At 40.6% G+C, this 13,814-nt stretch overlaps 1 non-coding gene across 1 annotated transcript; it reads right to left on the reverse strand.

The window, feature by feature from the left end:
* Nucleotides 1–929: 929 nt before the first annotated feature.
* On the reverse strand, nucleotides 930–1,060 carry LOC112408706 (small nucleolar RNA SNORA72). Its single transcript, XR_003004990.1, has one exon. It is a non-coding gene; the product is annotated as a small nucleolar RNA SNORA72 (small nucleolar RNA).
* Between the last annotated feature and the right edge of the window lie 12,754 nt (nucleotides 1,061–13,814).

Consider the following 13,814-nt stretch of genomic DNA (forward strand, 5'->3'; position numbering starts at 1 on the left):
GAGAAGGGAGTAGGAGATGGGACCCAGAGCACAAGCAGAGGAATTTACCAGTTTTGTTCACTGTAGTAGGAAAGCAGGGAAGATGGATGCACATGATGGTAGGTCTATAGATTTGTTGGTGGGAGGAAGATGAAAAATGAAACTCCAGGCAGCATACTGAGCCTGGCCTTTATACATTAGTATTGCCTTAATAACAACTTGGGAGTCATAAGGAAGGAGGACGCTGAGTCACTCTGATCCCAGTGACATTTTTATGATTGTAGCAAATATGTTTCTGACATCTGTAGGAAGAAAGTCTAGAATGTGGAGCAAAATAATGCCTTTGGGAAAGAACATTAATGGGCAACAATAACTACTAAACCTGCCTCTCTTACTTCGCCAGGCCTTGTGTTTCTTTTAGTCATTTTATTATCAAGCATCTGAGAGGCTGACCAGCAAGCCTGTGTCAAGAGACTGGGCTCTTTTTGTTGTTGTTGTTGTTTTTGTGGTACGTGGGCCTCTCACTGCTGTGGCCTCTCCCGTTGCGGAACACGGGCTCTGGACGCGCAGGCTCAGCGGCCATGGCTCACGGGCCCAGCCGCTCCGCGGCATGTGGGATCTTCCCGGACCGGTGCATGAACCCGGTCGGCAGATGGACTCTCAACCACTGCGCCACCAGGGAAGCCCTGGCCAGATTTTATTAAAGAAAATTTTTGCATGATTTACTTTTCACCAGTCTGTTCTGGCATGCTTCTAATGATATCAGAATCTCCTAGAAAATAAGACACAATAATATTACAGTTTATTTAATGGCAACTGGTAATCATCAAATTTGCAATGGTTATCTTCAAAAGTCATTATACTAGCTGTGCTGTCATTTCTCAAGGTTGACCAGATACCTAGAGTCACAGACCTTTTCCACATAAGATGCATCACGTAAATCAGACTTGGTTTATCACCAGCATTTATAAAGCCACACTAGGAAAAGAACTAGGTCTGGGGGCACATGCATGGTCTTAATATAGTGAATGTTTAGCCTGCCCTGGTTATTACAAAATCAGAAGAACGAGAATATTCACAACAAACCTTGCATTTTTTAATGCCTCATGCATACCAGGCAGCTTGCAACTGCACACACAATGATCCTGGATTTACAAAGCCCTGGAAGTCAGGACAGCTACAGTAGTGTGATGATTTAAGAAATTGCTGATCTCTAGGAAGAACTATTCAGCCCACTTGAATTATTGAGATCATGGCCTCACTTTCCATTTCATTCTGCAAGTGTGCACATACCCTCAGGTAATTTCTACCAGCTACAGTATCCTGTTGCATATTTAAAGGTTATAAACAATAGCACTTTTTGCTTTGCTTTTGTTTAATGACCCAATGAAGGAGGTAAGTAAGTGAGTATACTGGCTTCACTTACCTGCATTAGGAGTGCTTTTTGGGGAAGTATTTTTACGTAGCCATAGGAAGCCAAATAAGACATTAGAAAACAGGTTTTTAAAAAAAATTTTAAATTAAGATATATATTTCACCCCTTATTTGTTTCACTTTATTTGCAATTGAGTTAGTTCAAAACGAAGTGCATTTATTTGATTACTGGCCTGTGTCAGTTGCCCTGATGGGTTTTTTTTTTCTGTTTTTTATTTAATTGTGATACTAAGTGTTAAGCCAGTACTAAGACAGGAAAGAAGATACATAGAGCTTTCAAAGATTATATAGGCCCTTGGGCAGGACTTCTTAAATGGGAGCTGGCTTGCAGTCACAAGCTTTCAAATCAATGGTTAGGCACTTAATAGAAGGCTTCCCTTCATGACAAGGATGAAATATGGAGCAGATTACACAGGGTGACCCGGACAGGCCTGGGCCTGAGGCCATGTCTCACTCATGTCTGTGGTGTCTTGCCTGGAGACTTTTATGGTCCTCTCTGCCCCACTGTTTGACCTGGCTTGGTCCAGCTGTAGTCACTCTCATAACATGTCAAACACTCCCACTTGTCCTGCTCTTTTTGTGTATTCCTTCAATTTACATTTAGGAAAACAGCTGAGGGAACGCCCTTCCTGGTACACCCAACAGGCTCTGGAAGTAGAAAGCTCTAACCGTTTTCTGTGGGTTATGTCTCTAAGCTGTGCAAGACTGAATATTGGTTTATGGACTAAGGGGGCAGCTAAAAACCTGCCCATCAAGACCAGAAGGAGTGGGTCAAGGCATCCTTCCTTCACCTGCTGTGGCTTCTCCCATTTAGACAGTTGTTTGCACACCTGTGTGCACTCCTTAGGCAGGTGACCAGTATACAGCACAGGCTCTTCAGGAATACATAATTAATCAAAGCCTAATAACTAGAATAATATAATCTGAAGAATTAAAATCAACACTCCTGATATTTGCTCTGTACAGGATGCATATAAATATCTTATTGTCCTCTTCAGCTTATACTTAGTGAGGGAGAATTAGCAATCCCAAATTACTCAATAAAAGGGGCTTATGAGCAGGCACCTAGCTGCATGGACAGTGGTACTGGGGGGGTGTCTTAAAGCTGTGTTTGTATAGCAAGCACATTGGTGTTATATAGATTGTATATTTATTTGCGTGGCTTGGAGAAATACCTACCCAAGCCATCCCTCAAGTTCTGTTTTAGTGGAGGTGAGAGGGTACCTCTTAGAGAATTTGATGTGGGACGATAGAGAAAAGCTATTATTTCAAATATTTTAGAAGTGTAGGCCCAAAGTTGACAACATTGGTTTAGGAGATTCCCCGATGGAAGTTTGTATTTAAACAAAGATAGGCACCTGATATCTAAACGGTCTGGAACAGGAGTAATTGAAACAGAGACTCAATTTTCTGTTTTTACAGGGTAGGCCAGGGAGTCTGGGGGCTCAGAGATGAAGAAAATTGGGATTGGGTCGAGACACAGAGGGTGAGACCTGGCCACAAGGAATATTATCTGATGTTCTGATGGTGTATTTTTGGGTAACAAAGCACCCAAACCCAATAGGGTAACATAACGAACATTTCATTATGTTTACAATCTGCAGGTCTATTGATTCCTCTGCTCCAACAGGGCATTGAACGGGGTCCCTGGATGGGATTCAGCTGGCAGCTGGTCTGGTCTGGAGGGTCCAAGACGGCTTCACCCACCTGCTGGGAGGCTGGGCTCAAGTAAACCTCTCCTCTAGCCACTGTGAGTTTCTCCCTCTCATGGGTTTCACATCTCTCCATGTGGAGTTTCCCACAGGGCAGTCCAATGTCTTGCATGGTGGCTCAGGCTCCAAGCACAAGAGCTCCAACAGACAGGAAGTGGAAGCTGCAGGTCTGCATTGGAATCTGTCACAGCATCACTTTCACTGTATTCTACTGGTCAAAGCAGTCACAGGCCCACTTGGATTCAGTGGGAGGGGACAGAGGCCCCACCTCTCCATGGGAAAATGTCAAAGACTGTGGCCTTCCTTAACCTGCCATATCTGCCATTCAGCTTGAGGTTGGCTTTTGTTCTGCACTAGCTTTAGTCCATCTCTCTCTTCCCCCAACACTTCATAAAAGTGAGCAAAAGAAGGGGAAGAGGCTGTGTTCTTGCCTGGGACACCCCGGTGTAGACAGGAGTCTCGACCTCAGCTGGCAGCCAGAAATCTGAGGGAGCAGAGATTGAGAGAGAGGTGAGCAGAAGACCTTAAGTCACCTGAGGGATCTGCAGGAGTACCTGGGAGAGCTCTGGATGCCCCACAGTATGTAAAATGAGGGTGGCCATCATCGACTTGAATAATAACAGAAGACCAGAGGACCGGGAAATATCTTGTTCCTACAACAGATTACAATAGCAAACACTCATCTTTTTTGCCTCTTCCACCCAGAAGGTACACTTCACAAAAACAAGGATTATATCTGGCTTTTTTCTTTTTTTTGGCCATGTCTTAAGCACCCAGCAAGTGCTCAATTACTATTTGTTGAATAAACATACAGCTGTGAAGGTATTCCTTGCTATGTGCTGTTAACTGTTGGTGAGTAGCAATTACGACATTTAACATAATGGCAACACTATGCCATTATAAGCCCCATGTGACAGATAAAGATAATAACCCACCCACAGTTGTTTAAATCCATGCATGTCCAACTTCAAACCTTTAAGCCAGCTAGGCATTTTGACTCTCCATTCACAAGTATTTCTTCAACCATTGCAATATACACAGCACAGGATCCATCCCTAAGGAGAGTATAGTTTATTTAATCAGGGAAATGAAGACAAATTCCCAAAGAGTTGGCAAGAATATAACTAAATAATGATTAAAATATGTCACAAGGCAGTGCAGGAGAACCAATGGCTAAAAAAGACAAGGACAGTAAATTCTGAGTCCAGAGGACCCAGAAATTTATGGACTGGGTAAGCTTCACAGAGAGACTGAGGCTCCTAGGATGGAGATGATGTAATGGATGAGGGAGGAGGTAGGATCAGGAGTGCCTGCCATAAAGTTGGGGGAGAGGGGAGGGGCAAGGGGAAAGGCATGAGTCAAGATGTGGGGACAGTCAAAATGCAAGGCACATTGGAGGAATAGTGACCAGGTTCAAGGGGATATTTGTGCTGGCTTTAAAAGTGTTCCCACAAATAACACTCACATAAGAGGTAGAACTAAGAAATGGAAAGATGATTATTGTAATAGAATTTTACCATTAACAGACTAACTTTAGAATGAGCTTCAAGATGGCAGCAGAGTAAGACGTGGATATCACCTTCCTCCCCACAGTTACACCAGAAATACATCTACACATGGAACAACTCCTACAGAACACCTACTGAACGCTGGCAGAAGACCTCAGACCTCCCAAAAGGCAAGAAAGTCCCCACGTACCTGGGTAGGGCAAAAGAAAAAAGAATAAACAGAGACAAAAGAATAGGGACGGGACCTGCACCAGTGGGAGGGAGCTGTGAAGGAGGAAAGGTTTCCACACACTAGGAGCCCCTTCGGTGGGGGAGACTGCGGGTGGCGGAGGGGGGTAGCTTCAGGGCCGCGGAGGAGAGCACAGCAACAGGGGTGCAGAGGGCAAAGCAGAGAGATTCCCGCACAGAGGATCGGTGCCGACCAGCACTCACCAGCCCGACAGCCTTGTCTGCTCACCGCCCAGGGCGGGCGGGGCTGGGAGGTGAGGCTCCGGTTTCGGTCGGATCGCAGGGAGAGGACTGGGGTTGCTGCGAGCACAGGTCACCATCCACACCTCCCCTCCTGGGAGCCCGTACAGCCCGCCACTGCCAGGGTCCCGGGATCCAGGGTCAACTCCTCCGGGAGAACGCATGGCGCGCCTCAGGCTGGTGCAACGTCATGCTGGCCTCTGCTGCCGCAGGCTCGCCCCGCATCCGTGCCCCTCCCTCCCCCCAGCCTGAGTGAGCCAGAGTCCCCGAATCAGCGGATCCTTTAACCCCGTCCTGTCTGAGCGAAGAACAGACGCCCTCTGGCGACCTACACGCAGAATCGGGGCCAAATCCAAAGCTGAGCCCCTGGGAGCTGTGAGAACAAAGAAGAGAAAGGGAAATCCCTCCCAGGCAGGCTCAGGAGCAGAGGATTAAAGCTCCACAATCAACTTGATGCACCCTGCATCTGTGGAATACCTGAAGAGACAACGAATCAGCCCAAATTGAGGAAGTGGACTTTGGGAGCAACTATATATATATGCATGTGTATATATATATATATATTTTTTTTCCCCCTTTTTCTTTTTGGTGAGGGTGTATGTGTGTGCTTCTGTGTGTGATTTTTCTCTGTATAGCTTTGCTTTTCCCATAAATTTTTTTTTTTTTTTTTTTTAGTATAGTTTTTAGTGCTTGTTATCATTGGTGGATTTGTCTTTTGATTTGGTTGCTCTCTTCCTTCTTTCTTTCTTTTTAAATTTTTATTATTTTTAGAAAAAATTTTTAAATAATAATTTTATATTTTACTGTATTTTACTTTATCTTCTTCTTTCTTTCTTTCTTTCTTTTCCTCCCTTTTATTCTGAGCTGTGTGGAAGACAAGCTCTTGGTGCTCTGACCAGGCATCACGTCTGTGCCTCTGAGATGGGAGACCCAAGTTCAGAACACTGGCCCACCAGAGACCTTCCAGCTCCACATAATATCAACCGGTGAAAATCTCCCAGAGATCTCCATCTCAACACCAAAACCTAGCTCCACTAAACGACCAGCAAGCTCCAGTGCTGGACATCCTATGCCAAACAACTAGCAAGACAGGAACACATCCCCACCCATTAGCAGATAGGCTGCCTAAAGTCATAATAAGGCTACAAATACCCCAAAAAACACCACCAGACATGGACCTGCCCACCAGAAAGACAAGATCCAGCCTCATCCACCAGAACACAGGCACTAGTTCCCTCCACCAGGAAGCCTACACAACCCACTGAACCAACTTTAGCCACTGGGGGCAGACAAAAAAAACAACCGGAACTATGAACCTGCAGCCTGCGAAAAGGAGACTCCAAACACAGTAAGTTAAGCAAAATGAGAAGACAGAAAACACACAGCAGATGAAGGAGCAAAGTAAAAACCCACCAGACCAAACAAATGAAAAGGAAATAGGCAGTCTACCTGAAAAAGAGTGCAGAAAAATGATAGTAAAGATGATCCAAAATCTTGGAAATAGAATAGAGAAGATACAAGAAATGTTTAACAAGGGCCTAGAAGAACTAAAGAGCAAATAAACAATGATGAACAACACAATAAATGAAATTAAAAATTCTCTAGAAGGAATCAATGGCAGAATAACTGAGGCAGAAGAATGGATAAGTGACTTGGAAGATAAAATAGTGGAAATAACTACTGCAGAGCAGAATAAAGGAAAATGCATGAAAAGAATTGAGGACAGTCTCAGAGACCTCTGGGACAACATTAAACACACCAACATTCAAATCATAGGGGTTTGAGAAGAAGAAGAGAAAAAGAAAGGGACTGAATAAATATTTGAAGAGATTATAGTTGAAAACTTCCCTGAGATGGGAAAGGAAATAGTTAATAAAGTTCAGGAAGTGCAGAGAGTCCCATACAGGATAAATCCAAGGAGAAACACACCAAGACACATATTAATCAAACTATCAAAAATTAAATACAAAGAAAAAGTATTAAAAGCAGCAAGGGAGAAACAACAAATAACATACAAGGGAATCCCCATAAGGTTAACAGCTGATCTTGCAGCAGAAATTCTGCAAGCCAGAAGGGACAGGCAGGACATATTTAAAGTGATGAATGGGAAAAACCTACAACCAAGATTACTCTACCCAGCAAGGATCTCATTCAGATTCGACAGAGAAATGAAAACCTTGACAGACAAGCAAAAGCTAAGAGAATTCAACACCACGAAACCAGCTTTACAACAAATGCTAAAGGAACTTCTCTAGGCAGGAAACACAAGAGGAGGAAAAGACCTACAATAACAAACCCAAAACAATTAAGAAAATGGTAATAGGAACATATATATCAATAATTACCTTAAATGTAAATGGATTAAATGCTCCCACCAAAAGACAGACTGGCTGGATGGATACAAAAACAAGAGCAGTATATATCCTGTCTTCAAGACACAACTTCAGACCTAGGGACACATACAGACTGAAAGTGAGGGGATGGAAAAATATATTCCATGCAAATGTAAATCAAAAGAAACCTGGAGTAGCAATTCTGATATCAGACAAAATAGACTTTAAAACAAAGACTATTAAAAGAGTCAAAGAAGGACACTACATAATGATCAAGTGATCAATCCAAGAAGAAGATACAACAATTGTAAATATTTATGCACCCAACATAGGAGCACCTGAATACATAAGGCAAATACTAACAGCCATAAAAGGGGAAATCAACAATAACACAGTCATAGTAGGGGACTTCAGCACCCCACTTTCACCAATGGACAGATCATCCAAAATGAAAATAAATAAGAAACACAAGCTTTAAATGATACATTAAACAAGATGGACTTAATTGATATTTATGGTACAGTCCATCCAAAAACAACAGAATACAATTTTTTCTCAAGTGCTCATGGTACATTCTCCAGGATAGATCATATCTTGGGTCACAAATCAAGCCTTGGTAAATTTATGATATGATAAATTTATCATATCATTTATGATATGATATTGAAATCATATCAAGTATCTTTTCTGACCACAATGCTATGAGACAAGATATCAATTACAGGAAAAATATCTGTAAAAAAATACAAACACATTGAGGCTAAACAATACACTACTTAATAACCAAGAGATCACTGAAGAACTCAAAGAGGAAATCAAAAAATTCCTAGAAAAAAATGGCAGTGAAAACACAACGACCCAAAAAGCTATGGGATGCAGCAAAAGCAGTTGTAAGAGGGAAGTTTATAGCAATATAATCCTACCTTAAGAAACAAGAAACATCTCAAATAAACAACCTAACCTTAAACCTATAGCAATTAGAGAAAAAAGAACAAAAAAACCCCAAAGTTAGCAGAAGGAAAGAAATCATAAAGATCAGATCAGAAATAAATGAAAAAGAAATGAAGGAAACTGGCAAAGATCAGTAAAACTAAAAGCTGGTTCTTTGAGAAGATAAACAAATGGATAAACCATTAGCCAGCCTCATGAAGAAAAAAAGGGAGAAGACTCAAATCAATAGAATTAGAAATGAAAAAGGAGAAGTAGCAACTAACACTGCAGAAATACAAAGGATCACAAGAGATTACTACAAGCAACAATATGCCAATAAAATCAACAACCTGGAAGAAATGGACGCATTCTTAGAAATGCAAAACCTTCTGGGGCAGAACCAGGAAGAGATAGAAAATATGAACAGACCAATCACAAGCACTGAAATTGAAACTGTTGTTAAAAATCTTCCAGCAAACAAAAGCCCAGGACCAGATGGCTTCACAGGTGAATTCCATCAAATATTTAGAGAAGTGCTAATACCTATCCTTCTCAAACTCTTCCAAAATATAGCAGAGGGAGGAGCACTCTCAAACTCATTCTACCAGGCCACCATCACTCTGATACCAAAACCAGACAAAGATGTCACAAAGAAAGAAAACTACAGGCCAGTATCACTGATGAACATAGATGCAAAAATCCTCAACAAAATACTGGCAAACAGAATCCAACAGCACATTAAAAGGATCATACACCATGATCAAATGAGGTTTATCTCAGGAAGGCAAGGATTCTTCAATATATGCAAATCAATCAGTGTGATACACCATATTATCAAATTGAAGGAGAAAAACCATATGGTCATCTCAATAGATGCAGAGAAAACTTTCAACAAACTTCAACACCCATTTATGATAAAAAACCCTCCTGAAAGTAGGCATAGAAGGAACTTATCTCAAGATAATAAAGGCCATATATGACAAACAAATAGCGAACATTGTCCTCAATGGTGAAAAACTGAAACCATTTCCACTGAGATCAGGAACAAGACAAGGCTGCCCACTCTCACCACTATTATTCAACATAGTTTTGGAAGTTTTAGCCACAGCCATCAGAGAAGAAAAAGAAATAAAAGGAATCCAAATCGGAAAAGAATTAAAGCTGTCACTGTTTGCAGATGACACAATACTATACATAGAGAAACCTAAAGATGTTACCAGAAAACTACTAGAGCTAATCAATGAATTTGGTAAAGTAGCAGGATACAAAATTAATGCACAAAGATCTCTTGCATTCCTATACACTAATGATGAAAACTCTGAAAGTGAAATTAAGGAAACACTCCCATTTACCATTACAACAAAAAGAATAAAATACCTAAGAATAAACCTACCTAAGGAGACAAAAGACCTGTATGCAGAAAACTATAAGACACTGATGAAAGAAATTAAAGATGATACAAATAGATGGAGAGATATACCATGTTCTTGGATTGGAAGAATCAAAATTGTGAAAATGACTCTACTTCTCAAAGCAATCTACAGATTAAATGCAATCCCTATCAAACTACCACTGGCATTATTCACAGAACTAGAACAAAAAAATCTCACAATTTGTATGGAAACACAAAAGATCCCGAACAGCCAAAGCGATCTTGAGAAAGAAAAACAGAGCTGGAAGAATCAGGCTCCCTGACTTCATAGTATATTACAAAGCTACAGTGATCAAGACAGTATGGTATTGGCACAAAAACAGAAATATAGATCAGTGGAACAGGATAGAAAGCCCAGAGATAAACCCATGAACATATGGTCACCTTATCTTTGATAAAGGAGGCAAAAATATACAGTGAAGAAAAGACAGCCTCCTCAATAAGTAGTGATGAGAAAACTGGACAGCTACATGTAAAAGAAGGCAATCAGAACACTCCCTAACACCCTACACAAAAATAAACTCAAAAGGGATTAAAGACCTAAATGTACGGCCAGACACTATAAAACTCTTAGAGGAAAACATAGGCAGAACTCTCTATGGCATACATCACAGCAAGATCCTTTTTGACCCACTTCCTAGAGAAATGGAAATAAAAACGAAAATAAACAAATGGGACCTAATGAAACTTAAAATCTTTTGCACAGCAAAGGAAACCATGAACAAGACAAAAAGACAACCCTCAGAATGGGAGAAAATATTCGCAAATGAAGTAACTGATTAATGGTTAATCTCCAAAATTTACCAGCAGCTCATGCAGCTCAATATCAAAAAAACCCAAAAAACCCAATCCAAAAATGGGCAGAAGACCTAAATAGACATTTCTCCAAAGAATATATACAGATTGCCAACAAACACATGAAAGAATGCTCAGCATCATTAATCATTAGAGAAATGCAAATCAAAAGTACAGTGAGATATCATCTCACACCAGTCAGAATGGCCATCATCAAAAAATCTACAACAACAAATGCTGGAGAGGGTGTTGAGAAAAGGGAACCCTCTTGCACTCTTTGTGGAAATGTAAATGGATACAGCCACTATGGAGAACAGTATGGAGGTTCTTTAGAAAACTAAAAATAGAACTACCATATGACCCAGCAATCCCACTACTGGGCATATATCCTGAGAAAACCATAATTCCAAAAGAGTCATGTACCACAATGTTCATTGCAGCTCTATTTATAATAGCCAGGACATGGAAGCAGCCTAAGTGTCCATCAACAGATGAATGGATAAAGACGATGAGGCATATATATACAATGGAATATTACTCAGCCATAAAAAGAAATGAAATTGGGTTATATGTAGTGAGGTGGATGGACCTAGAGACTATCATACAGAGTGAAGTAAGTCAGAAAGAGAAAACCATATACCATATGCTAACACATATATATGGAATCTAAGGAAAGAGAAAAAAAGGTCATGAAGAACTAGTATCAAGACAGGAATAAAGACGCCGACCTACTAGAGAATGGACTTCAGGATAAGGTGAGGGGAAAGGGTAAGCTGGGACAAAGTGAGAGAGTGGCATGGACATATATACACTACCAAATGTAAAATTTCTAGTGAGAAGTATCCGCATAGCACAGGGAGGTCAGCTCGCTGCTCTGTGACTACCTAGAGGGGTGGGATAGGGAGGGTGGGAGGGAGAGAGACACAAGAGGGAAGAGATATGGAGATATATGTATGTGTATAACTGATTTATTTTGTTATAAAGCAGAAACTAACACACCATTGTAAGACAATTATGCTCCAATAAAAATGTTAAAAAAAATAGACCCAACACAGCCATAAATAAATTAATTAATTTTAAAAAATGATTAACTTTAGTTAAACATATGTAATCATGGAATATATATTTTTTTAAATTTATGTGGAATACAGTCTACTTTCTTGTACAGTTTTATGAGTTTTGACAAATGTATACAGTTATATAACCATCATCACAATCAAGGCACAGAACTGTTTTATCATCAAAAAATAACCTCCATGTACAGTGCCCTCATGTCAACGCTGATCATGTGATTGTAACTGTACGTCCAGTTGTATATTTGTGGTGACATTCAAAATGTTATGCAGATTTTTGTTTACTTTCCTGCATAGCTTTGTGGTATCCAGTCTCTTGTTGGTTCTAGGATAGGGGGTAAAAACTAGAGTGGCTTTGAGGTTCTAGGAAGGAAAAGTACAAACAAAAGAGAAAGTCCTGAGATAGAGTAGAATACAACCATTGTGTGTTTCACTCCACATTCCTTTTAGGAAAATATGAGCATGCTGTTTAAGGAGAGAACAGGAGTTCTCCAAACCAGTGCTCTAACAACTGAAATGAAGATGATACTGATGCTGATGGTGATGATGATAATGATGGTGATGGTGATGGTGTTTCAATAGAAAAGAGATGGCTCAGGCCCATTTTATGATATGTGTCACCCAATTGTCATACTTCCTTCCTAGAAAAGTCAGTACTTAGTTAAATCAAGTATTTATTTTTTATCATATGACTAGGGGAATGGTTATAAAAGAGCCCTGGATCAGAAGCCCCAAAGGCTGAGGCTGGGACATTAACAGGTCTCAGGACCCAGAGCAAAACATCTAACTTCTTTGGCTTTTTCTTTTGATCTCTGCAAAAGGTGGACATTTGACTAGAATGACTTCTAAGAGCCCCTTAATTAGGAACAAGAGCTGGATGGATAATGTTTTTGGGAAACAGCTTACAAGCAATCCTTTGGCTGTTTCCTTCAATTATTACAGGTTCCCTTCCCCCCCTGCCCCTGGGCCATCCTCATCCCTCTCTTAGCATGTCACCCCTGCCTATTGCCTAGCCTCCTACTTATTCCTGATCCCAGTTTAATGTCCTGATGATTAGTCCTCCCCTTGGGATCACTTTCCATCCTCACTCCTGGTGTTGGCAGCTCTTGCTGTCACTGTGACCTGTGGAATCCCTGTTACCATGACTAGCCTTTCCTTCTCTGCCATCTTCACTCATCTACCTCCCCATCTTGACTACAATCTGCTCCCCACTGATAAACTTTCCTCAACCTTTTACACGGAGGTCACTCCTTCTCCAAATTCTCTGTTCCTAGGGTGCCTATGAGAGAAAGGTCAACAGAATTGTTTTTCACAATTGTGGTGGAGGTGGACCAACAGTTGGAAATTTATAAAAGTTGTTAGAAAAAATTATCCAAAATTTAGAAATTCAGCAAAAAAGTAGGTGGCATGTCCTTCACTATCATACTGGGGCAGAGGTCACTCAAGGATTGACCAGGAAATTAACTTAGTTCATCTCATTGTTTATTATTGATCAAAATAATAAGATGAAGTTACTTGTTAAAGTTTTTTGGTCTGATATAGACACAAATAATTTCTGTTTGTTGGAACTGATGACCATAAAGTTTTACAGTCTGTTGTACATTTATCGGTTTTATATCTAACTAAACAATCTTATTCTAACATTACTCTGTTAAGTTGCCTATAAATATCTTAGCTTCTCAGATGTTCTTTGAACCAGTCATAACATCTTAGTGGTTCCCTCATTAACTAATAAGTTAAAATCTTTAGCACTTGTTCATTTTATATTTGCCCAGAGTTTAATTTTGCCTTTCTGAAAATTAAACTCTATCAAAGTAAAGCCCTGGCAGATAGAAAGTGCTATGCACTCCATTTTGTGGGAAAAATGGATGATAAAGCTGAGGAGAAAGGTTTCTAAAGATGGCCTTATGGTGAGTAATCTGTACCTGGTTCAGCAGGCAATGGAGAACCACTGAAGGTTTTTTAAGAAGGAAATTGGCTTGGTTGGAATTGTGTTTTCACTAGGTTTACCTGGCAGACATATGTAGTCTAATCGAATTGAGGAGAGAAGAAAGAGAAGCTAGTGAAGGTGTTGTGGCAGTCACCCCTGTTGGAAGAAATGAAGGCCTGGATTAGGGGGAAGAAGGGGGATTTCATGGTCATCAGGACCT

Source organism: Neophocaena asiaeorientalis, unplaced genomic scaffold, assembly GCF_003031525.2.
Source record: "Neophocaena asiaeorientalis asiaeorientalis breed wild unplaced genomic scaffold, Neophocaena_asiaeorientalis_V1.1 scaffold45, whole genome shotgun sequence".
NCBI classification, from domain to species: Eukaryota; Metazoa; Chordata; class Mammalia; order Artiodactyla; family Phocoenidae; genus Neophocaena; species Neophocaena asiaeorientalis.